Below are 16391 nucleotides of genomic sequence, written 5' to 3'. Positions count from 1 at the left end.
AATCCATCCTACAAAGATGGTCTGACTATTTCGCCAACATTAGTAACATAGAATTTCTCCACCCACCAGTAATAAGCCCTGCTCCAATCTTTGGCCCAGTACCAGTCATCACAGCCGCTGAGGTAAAGGCAGCCATACAAAAATGAAGAACGGAAAGGCCATGGGCCCAAATGACATACCAGTTGAAATTTGGAAAATGCTCAAAGACGGTGGTGTTATCTTCCTAGCATCACTGTTCAATAAAATCATAACAGAAAAATCACCCCCCCCAAGGACTGGACTACCAGTATAACCATACCAATTTGGAAGGGCAAAGAAGACATCTGCAACTGTGAAACATACTGCCCAACATGCCTACTGTGCCATGCAATGAAAGTATTTGAAAGAATACTGGATGAAAAGCTAAGAAGTCACACAGCTGTTATGCTAAATCAGTGTGGCTTTGTCAGGGGGTGCGGCACAACAGATACAATACATGCTGTCCGGTTCCTTATGGAAAAATCATTGAGAAAAGAAGAAACCACTGCACTTTGCATTCCTTGATCTCGAAAAAGCCTTTGATCGGGTTCCACGTGACCTGATCTGGCAAGCACTATGGTTACATGGAATACCAGAAGTCTCTGTAACATGGACAAAGCTGCTGTACAATAATACAAGTATGGTCTGCTGCCCAGCAGGGATTTCACCACCTTTCAATATTACTGTTGGCATGCATCAGGGATCAGCACTTTCACCATTACTATTCATACTCTGCATGGACACTGCTACAGCAGATTTGCAGACTATGCATCCTTGGACACTCCTATACGCAGATGGCATTGCACTTGGCCACCAAAAACATGCAGTCCTTCAATGACAGCTGTAGGCATGGAGTGATAGTAAAAATGGACTTCAACTGAACATACCCAAAACAGAGTATCTACAATGTGGCTCTCAAACTAGAACAACAATTCAAATTAACGGACAAACACTGAAGAAGGCCTCCCAATTTAAATACCTAGGGTCCCTGGTCTCCATAGACAGCGACACAATGACAGACGTATAAATGCAGCATGGTTGAAATGGCGACAAACTACTGGCATTCTATGTGACTCTAAAATGCCTGAAAAACTCAAGGCTAAGATCTACATTACAGTTGTTCGCCCAGTAGCCCTCTATGGGGCAGAGTGCTAGCCAGCAACAAAGAAACATGAACAAGCCCTTAACACAATGGAAATGGAAATGTTGAGATGGACACTTGACCTGACACTTCTTAAGCATGTGCCAAATGATGACATCCGTCAAAGACTAGGAATAAAAGCAATTAGCAAGAAAATGCAGGGAACCAGACTACAGTGGTATGGCCATGTCATGAGAAGAGAACCAACATCAGTAGCTCAACCAGCACTACATTTGGAGACAGCAGGACAACGACCACGTGGATGGCCAAAGAAAAGATGGATGGACACCATCAACGAAGACATGCGTGCTGCCAACTTGAGCCCTGAGGATGCACAAAACAGCGACCTGTGGAAACGACAGTCACAGTGCTAACCCCTCTACTGGGAAAATAGCCTAGGCCGTTTCCGCACGGAGGTGGAAACGGCTAGGTCGGCGCATTTTGTGCCGACTCGACGACGCTGGGACCGTCCACACGGACGGTCCTGGAAACAGCCGGGCAGACGGCGCTGCGGAGCGCCGGCGCCCGGCCGACCCAGCATGTCCCCGGGCCTCCGCCGCGTCGCCGAGGCCTGGGGACACGCCCCCTGGCCCTGCGCGCCTGCTTCAGGGGCGCAGGGCAGGGGGGCGTGTCCCCAGGCCTCGGCGATGCGCCGGAGGCCCAGGGACAAGGTAAATGCCGGGTGGGGGAGGCGTCCCGAAGTCGCTGCCGTTCACTCGGCAGCGGCTTCGGGGCAGCGTTTCCCCAACAAGAACGCTTCCAATCGCTCTGGGGAAACGCCGGCTTTGGGCCGGGCAGGCGGCGCGAGGGCGGCGCGGCTGTGATGCAGCTGCGCCCCCTGTGCGAATGGCGGCCTGGAGACGGCGTTTTTGCCGTCTCCAGGCCGCCATTAAATGCCCGTGCAGAAACGGCCCTAGAAAGAAGAAGAAAGACCTCTTGTAATAGGGATTGTATGTAGGTAGCCATATTGATCAAAAGAAAAAAAATCCCAAAACAAAAGCCACACAATCTTTTATCAGAACCAACCATAATACCACAAAATAGGACACAAGCTAGCAAAACTCTTCATCAGCTTCATCAAGCTGCTTCACACAAGTACTCTAAAAAGGTAGTCAGAAATGTTGTAAATAAATTAATGTTAAAGGCAGGGGCAGATGTGTTAGACTATGGTTTCAAGGACTATAGTTTGAATCCTGTGAAAAATATGCTGTAGACTTGAATATAGTAATGAGCAAATCATACTGCTCTCAATTCAGAATGAGGATAGCAATGTTACAACTAACATTGAAGAATGCAAGGAATTTTCCTTATTCAAATTATGAATGCATTCGTAGTTGCCACTGCATGAAACTGTTTTCTTGCCTTGAAATAATCTCGCCGGTTTTTTAACTGGTATGGCTGCCAACTCCAAGTAGGGAAATTTCTGGAGTTGGGAGTGAAGCATGGAAAAGACATGGTTTGGGGAGGGGAGGGACCTCAGTATGGCACAACGTCATACAGTCAATCCTCCCAAGCACCTGTTTTCTTCAGCAAGACTGATATCTGTAGTCTGGAGATCAGCTGTAATTCTGAGATATCTTTAGGCCCTACTTGGAAGTTGGCAGCTCTAAGTAATGTCAAAGGGGTGCATTGTGGAAGTGATGGAAATAAGGTCTTCCCCCTCACCCTAATACTTCCAAGCGCCTACTAGGTTAGCGCCCCTCGTTAGAATCTAAAAGATGTATAGTATTTTCTCGTTCTTGAGGTCCTGGAACTCCTGGTGCTTTGGATACAGCCTAACCAGTTTTTTCAGCAGTCAAGAGTGTAACTCAGTAGTAGAGGACATCCTTTGCCAGAAAATGGTTCCAGATTCAGTCCACACCATCTCCATTTAAAGTGACTCAGGAAGTAATGTTGGAAATGACCTTTTTCAGCCTCAGATTTTGGAAAGCAACTCTCAGAAGAAAATATTTAGCTAGATGAACCAATGGCCTAATTTTGTTTAAGGTAGTTTTGTGTAGCCCTACAGATATTCAAAGAGGAAGATGGAAATCAGAAGGGAAACAAAGGGAAGAAAAAAAACTGGGTTGCCAGATCCCTCCCTGGCCACTGGCAAAAGATTGCGGGGGGGGGGGAGTAGTGCTGCCAGATCTGGGTTGGGAAACTCCTGGAGATTTGGAATGGAGCCTGGGGAGGATAGGGACCTCAGTAGAGTACAGTGCCACACAGTCCATCTCCAAAGCATTATCTAGGGCAGTGGTAATGAACCTTTGGCACTCCAGATGTTATGGACTACAATTCCCATGCTGGCAGGGGCTTATGGGAATTGTAGTCCATAACATCTGGAGTGTCAAAGGTTCGCCACCACGGATCTAGGGAGACTGAACTCTGTAGTTCAGAGATGAGCTGTGATTGTGAAGGATCCCCAGATCCCACGTGAAGGCTGACATCCCTCTCCCCGTCCCCAACACTTCTACCACAATCACAGCCAGAAGAATGGGTGGGAAGTTATGGGAAGAAGGAATGTTCTATTGCTTGGATTAAAATCTGCCAGTGAAGATCTCAGGAGGCCATAATGCTCATCTTGGATTGAAGATTAACATTACCAGTTGATGAGCTTTTTACTCTGAAATTGTATGATGTAACTATTAACTTGCCATGGAACATAGATCAATCTACATGTAAATATAACAGGCTCTGGTGCTTTGTTGGGGCGTATTGTCTGCCTACAGAAACTATTATCTCCCACTCCTTCCAGTCACCACTTATGAAATTTATTTCTAAAGATGTAATAAATGGTCTTGGTTTCTTTTTGCTATCTGTTCCTCTGATGACATACTCCCATCTTGAAAAGCTGACCATTAAGCACCAGCTATTTTGTATGAAAGTTTATTTTTGCATAACTGGTCTTACATTTTGGGGGGGTGGGGGAGGAAAGAATCCAGCATGAGAGAATCCAGCATGAAAACTTTTCTGACTCAAAGTGTTTGCTTGAAAAGATAGTTAACCAAAAGGGCAGGGTTAACTTTGTAGGTGTTCTCTGTGGGTTCTGATGATCTCCTATAGTAAACCTTCAGACCTTTTCTAACTTCAAGTAACAGTAATGTCATACAACCCAGAGTCTTCCGCCGAGTCTAAATTGCTTATAGTCTGAACTTCTAAGGTTACATGAATCAGTGCAGAGCAAGGTTGTGAAAAGGTGATTGCTCTGTAATGTTGGAAATAGGAAGAAAAGAAACAGCTGGTAAAATCTGCATGCATTCCATTTACTAAATGTTAGAGTGGCATTTAAAGGTACAAAAATATTAGTGGACTCCAGTTTAAAGATGTTTTCTCCTATAAGAAGCTATTTGTGAAGGTCTGAGTAAGGCCACAAAAGCCACAATGACTTCTCAGTTTCATACTTTAAAGTCATATTAGTAGTCTATATGGTCAGTAAAAGCTTTCTCACACTGTTCATACAAATAACTTGGGTTTAAAACAGGTGCAAAAACATTCTGCAGCTACAGAGACACTTGTTGACACAAACTATGAATGGAGCGATTGTTTGCAACCAAAATCTGGTTTCACAGAGTAAGCATAGCTAAAATAAACCATGGGGTTGTGCCTTGTATGAGTCACACTAATCTCATATGGTCCCAAATTCACTCTTTTCTTATCTGGGTGAACAGTCTCTCTCTCTCTCTAGGACTGGAAAGTTGGTTTACTTCAACACAATATGGAGCCAGATGAATTTCAGTTGCCTGTCACTGACACAATTAGAGTCTCAAGACTTTTGGTGCAGACTACTATTACAGAGACTACATCAGATATTGTTAATCTAACCCCAACTGCTGAGGTATACTGGCAAAAGTGATGTGGAAACTCACTGATATATTCACAGAAAAACTGAAGACTTCTGGAGGATGTGGATAGAGATGATTGGGTTCCAAACCTAGACTCTTTGACTGCATCTATGAGGAGGTCCTTCTACACCCTCAGCAGCACTCCTCATAGTTTTATTCCCATTTCACTTTCATCCATTGTACTTTTTTATCACAGTGCTCTCAAATCGAGTGTCATGGGCTGGCCACAAAGGAGGCACGAGGCAAGGTGTACTGAACACTTACAGCTTTACTGTGTATAAGATAGGTAAAGAAACACACAGAAGCTCACCGCTCCGTTGGTGCAGCTGGGTTCACTCAAACTAAGTCCACAAGCCCCAGTACAGCAAAATCCATACAGAGCAAGTCCACAAGTTCAGCAAAGGTCATGCAAGGAAGTCCACAAGGAACCAGTTCAGCAAGGTCCATAAATAGAGTTGTGATTGAGACGTCAGAAGTTCAGAGCAGGGTAGCCATCGATGTGAGCTGTTGTTGTCTGCAAAGGCATGAAGCAGCAACCATCCCTTTTTATCCATGTGGGACTAATTGCCATGCTTCAGGGATCTGAGACTGTGAGCACTCACATCTTGCTTAGGGAGCCGAGTCTGTGAGCACTCACATTTTGTGAGCAGCCAGCCTGGCTGATTGCCATCGCTCTGTCAGGTCCCGCTGCAGCTGTTGTCGGCACTGCTTTAGAGGGGTAGGGAAACCAGGAGGGCTGCAAGCTGGGGGTGCTGGAGGTGAGCTCTGGGACTGTTCTGGATTTGTTTGCTGAGCTGGCCCTGGTTCTGTAAGGGCCTCAGAGGCCGGTGTGGCCACAGCTGGTTCCTCATCCTCCAATGAGTCACTGCTGCCAGGTGTGGCTTCAGGGGTCTCACCTTCATTGGAGTCAAAAGACCGGCATGACAGGCCATCATCATTCTCACTGTCAGACACAGTGGAGGAACAGACCCTGACATCAAGGCTGATACTAGCAGCAGAGTTGCCACCATCTTCTTTTCTACAGAACTAAACATTGCCTGAAAGAAGGGCGGGGGTCATCTGACCAGAATGCATCACATTCATCTATATATATATAAATGCGAAATACCACTCACTGACTGACTGACTCATCAACAGAACTCGACCACCAAAGCCACACAAATGAGTTCCTTATGTACTCCAGGTGCTCACTAAGAAAGGTGCTCATTAATCTATCCTTTTCTGGATGAAAACTTCTTTGTTTCATTTGACATTCCTTCAGTAATCCCTCCTTCCTGACTAATGTTTTAATTGTTTTGTCTTCATACATATTTTAACTCTGTTCTTATTTTGTAAATGATGTGTGTTTGAGGGAATTGATTTTAATGTTTTTTAAGTGTGATTTTTGTCATGCATGTTTTAAATTGTTAGCAGCCTTGGCAGCCCTTGTGAGGGGAGAAAGGTGGGATGTACATTTTGTAAATACCCTGTATATACTCGTGTATAAGTCGACCCCCATATAAGTCGAGGCACCTAATTTTACCACAAAAAACTGGGGAAACTTATTGACACGTATAAGTCAAGGGTGGGAAATGCAGCAGCTACTGGTAAATTTCAAAAATAAAAATAGATACCAATAAAATTACATTAATTGAGGTTAAATGTTTTTGAATATTTATTTCAAAGAAAAACAGTAAACTAGCTCTGTAAACCCTGATTCTCCCTTTAGATCCACTCAGAAAGGGGGGGGGGTGATTTAAAGGGAGAATCTGGGGAAAATATGAGTGTGCCTGTCAGGAAAGGAATGTTTATGTGAGCAGTACCAACATTTCAGAGTATCTTTAGGAGACCCTACTGATGATACCACCGAGGTTTGGTGAAGTTTGGTTCAGGGGGTCCAAAGTTATGGGTAGTTCCATAACTATTCAAAAGGGTAGTCAAAAGGGTAGTCAAAAGGGTAGTCCCATTTACTATTAGCTTCCATTGGAAACAATGGGGGATGGGAGCACCCACTTTGGAGATCCATAACTTTGGATCTCCTGAACAAAATATTACCAAACATGGCTAGTATCAGCAAGAGACTATCCTGTTGATACCATCCAGGTTTAGTGACATTTGGTTCAAGGGGTCCAAAGTTATGGACCCTCAAAATGTAGCCCCATCTATTAGCTCCCATTGGAAACAATGGGGGATGGGGCACCCCTTTTGGGGGTCCATAACTTTGGTCCCCCTGAACCAAACTTCACCAAATCTGGCTGGTATCATAAAGAGTGTCACCTGATGGTACCCTGAAATTTTGGTGCTGCTAGCCTAAAAACTGCGCTCCCTAGTGGCCAACAAATAAAAACCCTAAAATATTTTTAAAAATACACCTCGCTTGTGTATAAGTCGAGGAGGCTTTTTCAGCACAAAAAATGTGCTGAAAAATTCAACTTATATGTGAGTATATATGGTAATCAAATAAAATAACAATAACATGAATATACAAAATGTGCAAGGCCATCTTTTCTGTAGAGTGACAAAATACTTGTAACAAGTTTACGCTTAATGTGCATGTTTTCTGCATAGTCTTTTGTATTACGAGAAAACTTTAATTTGTGCTGTAACTTATCTAATGTGAGTTGAAGGGGCAGGCAGAAACACAATTTATAGACCTCCTAAAGCAACTAAATTTGATGGCTATCTGTAATGTTTACATGTTTGCTTCCCATGACAAGGCAGCTATTTGTCTAGTGACTTCAGCTCTGCTGCTGTTTTGAGCAACTAATTATGGAAGGTCATTGTCTGGTTAACTGAAGCATCAAGATAAATAGGACTAACATCATGTCTTACCATCTGGAAATTCTAAGATAGAATTTAATTCCTTGCTAGCACCAGCATTGTGGAGTTAAACATACACCTGAGATTGTTTTTGACAGAGTAGTTTCTTCAAAAATCAGCATTTTAAAAAAAAATCCAAGTTAAAAAAGGGAGGGCAATATAGTAACAGAACAGGAATACCCACTGCCTGGTAATGTACCATGATGTGCTTGACAACTTCCTCAAGATGTCTCCGAATTTGGTACTATCTTAGTTGAACGCATTTGACAGTTTTGGGTTTCTTTGTCATCATCTTGAAACTGATTTATGGTAGTTCCATAGGGTCATAACCCTGGACTTTGTGGTTGGCCTCTCATCCAAATACTAACCAGGGCCAACCCTGCTTTGTTTCTGAGAAGATCAGGCTTGGCCTATGCAAGTCAGGGCTACAGTTTTGTTACATGAATGAAATTAGGCAGGTTTCTTGAGTCTGGCGTATTCCACTTTTTACGCTTTCTTTTTCTGTTAGCGTGGGGATAAGTTGTTAGAAGATTAAAAGTGGAATTAATGTTTCCTTCAGGCACAATTTTTGGACATGTGAGAAGAAACTCCAGAGAATATTCTGTAATAACCTGATGTTAAAAATAAAACTACAAAGATGCTTTATATAGCACGAAAGCTCTCTCTGTGTGTGGTGGTCTATATTGGCAGGTGGAAAGAAGATTCAGTTTTGAAAAAGCATGCTGGCAAATATTCACCAAAAGAATGGGTCCCCAACTTACCAGGGGGCCCCATTTGTGGCCTGGGGCATTGGCAGCATGCTGGGCTGAGCACTATCTTCCTGTGGAATGCTGATATGTTCCTGGGACCATTGTAACTGTGCTTTGTGGCTGGCCAGAAGGTCTTGAGAGTGAAGCCAGGCAGGCAGATCTTAGAAAAGATTTATGTAAGCATAGAGTTGGAAGAGACCACAAGAGCCATCAAGTCCAATCCCCTGTCATGCAGGAATATACAGTCAAAGCACTCCTGACAGATGACCATCCCACCTCTGTTTGAAAACCTCCAAAGAAGGAATCCACTGAGGCAGTGGATTCCACTGTCAAACAGCCCTTATTGCCAGGAAGATCTCCCTAATGTTTAGGTGGAATTTATTTTCATGTACCTTGAAACCACTACTCTTTGTCCAAGGCCCCTTCCGCACACGCAAAATAATGTGTTTTCAAACCACTTTCACAACTGTTTGCAAGTGGATTTTGCTATTCTGCATAGCTTCAAAGAGCACTGAAAGCAGTTTGAAAGTGCATTATTCTGCATGTGCGGAATGAGCCTAAGTCTCTGGAGCAGCACCAAACAAGCTTGCTCCCTCACCAACATGAAATCCCTTCAAATATTTTAACATGGCTATCATGTCATCCCTTAACCTTCTCTTCTTCAGATCCCTGCCATTCCTTATAGGCCATGTAATCCAGACCTTTTACTATTTTGGTCGCCCTCCTCTGGACCCATTCCAGCTTGTCAATATCCTTGAATTGCGGTACCCAGAACTGGACACAGTATTACAGGTGAGGTATGACAAATGCAGAATAGAGAGGTACTATTGTGTCCCTCACACTAATCTCATATGGTCCCAAATTCTGCCAGTCTAGACTCCTGTTGATGCAGCCCAGAATCACATTGACTTTATTTGCTTCTGTATCGAATCAAATCGAATACCTTTAATAGAATATAAATAATTCAACATCAACATGAACATCAACACCACAAGATAACAACAGCTTCTGTATCACACTGCTGACTCATGTTCAGTTTGTAGTCTACTAAGACTCCCAGAGCCCTTTCACACATACTGTTGTCAAGGCAGGTATCCCCTGTCCTATATCTCTGCATTTTATTTTTCCTGCCTAGTGTAGTATCTTACATTTATCTCTGTTGAAATTCATTTGGTTAGTTTTGGCCAAGATCTCTATTCTGTCTAGGTCATGTATCTGTGCTTGCCTCAGGCTTCTCAAAGGTGGGGCTTCAGGCGAATAACCACCTCTATTTAACTGCAATTCAGCTGTCTTCAGCACTCTCAGCGAGGCAGAGGCACATGCCCTGAACTCTGGGAGGAAGCAGAAAAGGAGCAGGCAGAAAGCAAATGGTGAGCTGTGCTTTTTGGGAGTATTATTAGGATGGTACTGGCTTAACTGTGTGCATTTTTTGGAGGGCTTGTGTGTGTTTGCTTTTTTGAGGGGCTTGGGAAGGATTTTGTGTGTGCAAGGGTTTTTCTTTGTCCTGGGTGTGTGCTTGCCTCAGGCTTCTCAGAGGTGGGGCTTCTGGTGAATCACCACCTCTATTTACCTGCCATTAAGCTGTCTTCAGCAGTCTCATTGACACATATCGGTGCACACAGTTTTTTGGGTTTTTTGTCTGTCAGTAAGCAGCAATCTTGGGGGAGACAATAGAAAGTGAGCTAGAGTCTGGACATGGGGTAGAGACTCCAGACACTAGGTCTCATTCCCTGGAGCTCCGTGAACAAGTCCTTGGTTAAATAGGCAAGACGTTTTGAAGGAAGACTACTAAAAATGGATAGTCAGGGAGTTGCTGCATTCACCTGCAATAGCTGTGAAATAGAAGGCTCAGCCCATGAAATGCCACCTGCAAAAGCCCTGAAAAGATGAGTGGTGGTGGTGACTCCTTGTTGAGGGTAACAGAAACAGTCGTTTGCAGCCCTGACAAAATGTTTTGAGAAGTGTGCTGTCTTCCTGGTGCAAAAATCCAAGATGTCACTAAGAGGCTCACAAAACTGATAATTACCCCTTCCTTTTGATCCATGTGGGAACAAATGACACAGTAAGATGTAGCTTTTGGGACATCAGAAGGGATTTTGAGGCTCTGGGAAGGACTTTGAAGGATCTGGATGCACAGGGGGTCATTTCATCTCTACTCTCCATTGAAGGACATGGCCCAGGGAGGCAAGGAAGAATAGTAGAGGTAAACAACTGGCTTCTCAGTTGGTGCCACCAGGAATGTTTTGGTGTCTTGGATCATGGTCTGCAGTTTCATGAAGGGGGACTACTGGCAAGAGATGGGTTGCACCTCACACCTGTAGATAGGAACATTTTAGCTAGGAGGCTCACAAACCTAATCAGAAGGGCTTTAAACTGAGTTTTGTGGGGGAGGGAGACAGTATTCAAGTGGGCAGAAGTTCATCAAGTGCTGGAGATTATAGTCCAAAGGTTATGGAGAGAACTGAATGAATGAACCCACCATTGTGAGGGATAAAACCTTAAATAAGCAGCCAGTGGGCATGAACTATGGCCTTCGATATCTCTAATGCACAGATCATGTCCCTAATGGACAGAGCATGGGAAATAAACAAGGTGAACTTGAACTCTAAACACAACTATGCAAATACAATATAATAGGCATCACTGAAACCTGATGGGACAAGTCACATGATTGAAATGTAATAATTGAAGGGTATAACCCATTCCAGAAAAAAAATGAACTAGGAAAGTTGGATAAGTAGCACTATATGTCAGGGATGATTACACTTGTGAGTAGGTCCATGACTTAAATCCTGAAAGCCATGTTGAGAGCATCTGGGTTAAAATTAAGGCATAGAAAAACAGCAGTGATCTCATTGAAGGGTTTATTATAGACTCCCAAACCAAACGGAAGAGTTGGATGAAGACTTCCTGGAACAGATGACTAAACTTTCAGAAAGGAAAGAAGTAGTAGTAATGGGAGATTTCAATTATCCTGGTATTTGTTGGAAGTCAAACTCTGCCAAGACTATCAGGTCCAACAAATTTCTCACTTGCCTTGGAAACAATTTCATGGTTTAGAAAGTGGAAGAAGCAACAAGGGGAATGGCTATTTAATTCTGCTTCTAACCAATAATGAAGACCTGATTAGTGGAGTGGAAGTGGTAGGATTGCAGTCCTGCGCCTCACAGTTGGGGGTGGCGGGCATTTGCAAGGGAACAGTGAGGCTTTCTTCTCTGCAGGTGTTTGGTTATCACTCTCCCATTGTCTGTGACCTTGGAGCCAGGAAGAGCAGCCACTTATCAAGTGTAAACTATTCCCAGCTTTTCTGTGCTTTGTTCTAGGGGTAGAGTAGAGCCGTTTGGCTATAAGGGGCGGGGGACTTTAGGGGATATAGGCAGAGTGTTTGCATGGACTTTTCAGAAACATCTTTGCTGATGCTTACCTTCAGGTGCCAAATAAAGACTACAGACCAAATCTACAGTTTCTATTATTTTCGGACCCAGGGTCCGACATAGGATTCTTAGGTGGGAGTGATCATGTTCTTCTGGAGTTTGTTATACAGTGGAAAGGGGATACTAAGTGTAGTCAGACACACATCCTAGATTTTAAGAAAGCAGACTTCAGTAAACTTAGGAAACTACTGGGTGTGTCCGTGGTTAAAAAGAAGGGAGTGCTTGATGGATAGAATTTCTTAAAAAGTGAGATCTTGAGGGCACAATTTCAAACAGTTGAATGAAGAAGGAAAAAATGAAATGGGAGGTGTCTTTCAGGAAACCAGGATGGCTGTCTAAGAACTTTCAGCTGAGCTAAGATTTTTAAAAGGACATGTACAAGAAATGGGGAAGGGAGGGAAATCACCAAAGAGGAATTAAAACAAATAACCAGGATGTGTGTAGAGAAAGTCAGAAAAACTAAAGCTCATAATGAGCTGAGGTTTGCCAGAGAGGTTAAAAACAAAAAAGAGGCTTTTTGGATGATGTCCATAGCAAAAAGAAGAAAAATGATAAGATAGAGTCACTGCATGGAGAAGATGGCAAAATGCTAATAGGGGATGGAGAAAAGGCAGAACTACTTTACACCTTCTTTGCCTCAGGCTTTTCTCAACAGTGCTGATCCAGGGGAAAATGGATCAGAAGGTACTGTAGGGAAAATTCAGCATAGAATAAATACAGAGGTGGTACAGGAATATCTGACTACCTTAAATGAATTCAAATCTCCAGGCCCTATGAGCTACATCCCAGGTATTAAAAGAACTCTCAGAACCACTTATAATCTTTGAGAACTCTTGGAGAACAAGAGATGTCCCAGTGGACTAGAGGAGGGCTAATATTATTCCCATCTTCAAAAAGGGGAAAAAAGAGGACCCATACAATTATCATCCAGTCAGCCTGACATCAATATCAGGAAAGATTCTGGAGCAGATCATTAGACAGTGTGAAAGCACTTAGAAGACAACAGTTTGATCACTATAAACCAACATGGATTTCTCAAAACCAAATCATGCCACACTAATCTCATCTATTTTTTGATAGAGTGACACACTTGGTAGATGAAGGGAATGCTGTTGATGTAGTATACCTAGATTTTAGTAAAGCCTTTGATAAGGTCCCCATAACATTCTTGCAAGTCTGTAGCAAATACAAAGTTGTGGGGTTGTGGACTAGTAATCAAAACTGTGAGTAATGCACGAACAATAGTTAGCAGTCAGTAGGACTGAATAGCTTAATACTTTGCTTAATCACTAGTGTGAACAGAGTCTTCAAATGGGGCTGTGAAACAACTAATGCCCCAATCACCACAAATATATGCCAATGCATACAATAATTCAACAATTCACATCAATTCACCAACCCTACCATAGCTGCAATCAATAAACATGCCTGAACAAGTGACACTGGACATTTTCGATATAATAACAAAAAATAAACTGTGGCAAGATAAACAGAGCGAAATTTTGAAGATGTGGACAATATATGCAGACTGGATGAAAGAAGCTGGAGTCAATGAGGAGATATGGGAGAAGAGATTACAAAGAATGAATTTACTGCTGTTTGATAAAATTATGAAGAAAATACGGGGGGGGGAGGAGAAAAGGGGGAAAATGTATTGTTTGAAAACGAATGAAGAATATTAATATAAAATATTATGATAAATGATACAATTAAAAAATTAAAAAAACAAAACAAAACACTAAGGCAATCCTGAACCGTTGCCCTTCCCTAAACCCTAACCCTAACTTATTATTTTTATTTAATTTATTCAGTCAAAAATTGTTCCCAAAATTGTAACAAAAACCCGAATCCTAAAACTGACCATAGCACTAATCTAGGACTGCGCCCTAGAACGCCACGTAACAGTAAGGCAAGCCCTCACCCTCACCCTCACCCTCACCCTCACCCTTGCCTTAACCCTAACCCTAACCAATTTTTTAATTTAATTTATTTTTGTTACAATTTTGGGATCAATTTATGACTGAATAAATTAAATAAAAATAATAAGTTCAGGTTAGGTTTAAGACAAGGGCAGGGGCTCTGGCTTGCTTTAGTGTTATATGGCGGAACCCAAGCCTCCGAAATAGGGTTATGGTGAGTTTCCGGTTTCAGGGTTTTGCCATAACCCTTGCCCTTCCTTGAATTCAGATCCTAACTTATTATTTTTATTTAATTTATTCAGTCAAAAATTGTTCCCAAAATTGTAACAAAAACCCGAAACCTAAAACTGACCATAGCACTATTCTAGAACTGCGCCCTAGAACGCCACGTAACAGTAAGGCAAGCCCTCACCCTCACCCTCACCCTCACCCTCACCCTTGCCTTAACCCTAACCCTAACCAATTTTTTAATTTAATTTATTTTTGTTACAATTTTGGGATCAATTTATGACTGAATAAATTAAATAAAAATAATAAGTTCAGGTTAGGTTTAAGACAAGGGCAGGGGCTCTGGCTTGCTTTAGTGTTATATGGAGTTCCGAGTAGCCCTCCGCTCAGGGTTATGAGTGAGTTTCGATTTCAAGGGTTTTACCATAACCTGCCTTCCTTGAATTCAGATCCTAACTTATTATTTTTATTTAATTTATTCAGTCAAAAATTGTTCCCAAAATTGTAACAAAAACCCGAAACCTAAAACTGACCATAGCACTATTCTCGGACTGCACCTTTGAACTCAACGTAACACTAAGGCAAGCATGAGCCCCTGCTCTTGCCTTAACCCTAACCCTAACCCTAATTTATTATTTTTATTTAATTTGTTCAGTCAAAAATTGTTCCCCCAAAAAGGAAAGAACCCGAAACCTAAAACTGAACATTGCGCTAATATTGGACTCGGCTCTAGAACTTAATGTAACATTAAGGCAAGTCTGAGCCGCTCATATCTTAACCTAACCCCCGCTTACGGTGTTACAACGGCGTTACAACGGCGTTACAATGCCGTTACAATGGCGTTAAAAAACCCCGGAACATAAAACTGATCATAGCCCTATTCTCGGACTGTGCCCTAGAAAACAACATAACACTAAAGCAATCCTGACCCGCTGCCCTTGCCTTAACCCTAACCCTAACTTATTATTTTTTATTTAATTTATCCAGTCATAAATTGTTCTGAAAATTGTAACAAAAACCCAAAATGTGAAACTGACCATAGCCCTATTGTCGGACTGTGCCCTAGAACTCCACGTAACACTAAGGCAATGATGATTTGCTGCCCTTGCCTTAACCCTAATGGCGTTATAATGGCATTACAATGGCATTATAGCGGTGTTTTAACGGCGTTACAAGGGCATTACAACGCCGTTACCAGGGTGTTAAAACGGCCTTACAACGGCCTTACAACGGAGTTATAACGGCGTTATAATGGCGTTACAAGGGTGTTATAACGCCATTTCAAGGGCATTACAACGGCGTTACAATGGAGTTACAACAGCGTTACAAGGGTGTTACAATGGTGTTACAAGGGCGTTACAACGGCATTACAACTGCGTTACAATGGACTTATAATGGCGATATAACGGAGTTACAAGTGCATTACAAAGCCGTTAAAAGGGCGCTATAACGGCATTACCACGGCGTTACCACGGCATTACAATGGCGTTACAAAAACCCCAAAACATAAAACTGATCATAGCCCTATTCTCGGACTGTGCCCTAGAACTCAATGTAACACTAAAACGATCCTGACCTGCTACCCTTGCCTTAACCCCAACCCTAACTGATTATTTTTATTTAATTTATTCAGTCATAAATTGTTTCCAAAATTGTAACAAAACCCCGAAACGTAAAACTGACCATAGCCCTATTCTTGGACTGTGCCCTAGAAATCAACGTAACACTAAGGCAAGCCCTTGCCCTTGCCCTTGCCTTAACCCTAACCCTAACCCTAACCAATTTTTATTTAATTTTTTTCTTACAATTTTGGGAACAATTTATGACTGAGTAAATTAAATAAAAATAATAAGTTCAGATTAGGTTTCAGACAAGGGCAGGGGCTCTGGCTTGCTTTAGTGCTATATTGAGTTCACAAGGCACCTCGAAAAAAATAGAGATTACTCGATTTTCAGGGTTTTGCTGTAACCCTTGCCCTTGCTTGAAGCCAGACCCTAACTCATTATTTTTATTTAATTTATTAAGTCATTAATTGTTCCAAAAAATTGTAACAAAAACCCGAAGCCTAAAACTGACCATTACACTATTGCAACTGCTGTACAAGCAGTCCAAGTCATGCTAGCAGTCGAGGCGAGTGGTAGGAAAACTTGATGACAGGGCCTTTCACTCCCCGCCGGGTACTGGCAGGCAGCAGACGAGGAGACTAAAGCCAGATGGGATGACCGAGGCTGGGGAGTGGCACACAATGACGGTGAGCAGAGCCAGTAGTCATGGCTGCA

Source organism: Sphaerodactylus townsendi, linkage group LG02 (genome assembly GCF_021028975.2).
Source record: "Sphaerodactylus townsendi isolate TG3544 linkage group LG02, MPM_Stown_v2.3, whole genome shotgun sequence".
Lineage (NCBI taxonomy): Eukaryota > Metazoa > Chordata > Lepidosauria > Squamata > Sphaerodactylidae > Sphaerodactylus > Sphaerodactylus townsendi.
The sequence above is the reverse complement of the archived record's forward strand: the minus strand, read 5'-3'. Positions refer to the sequence as shown.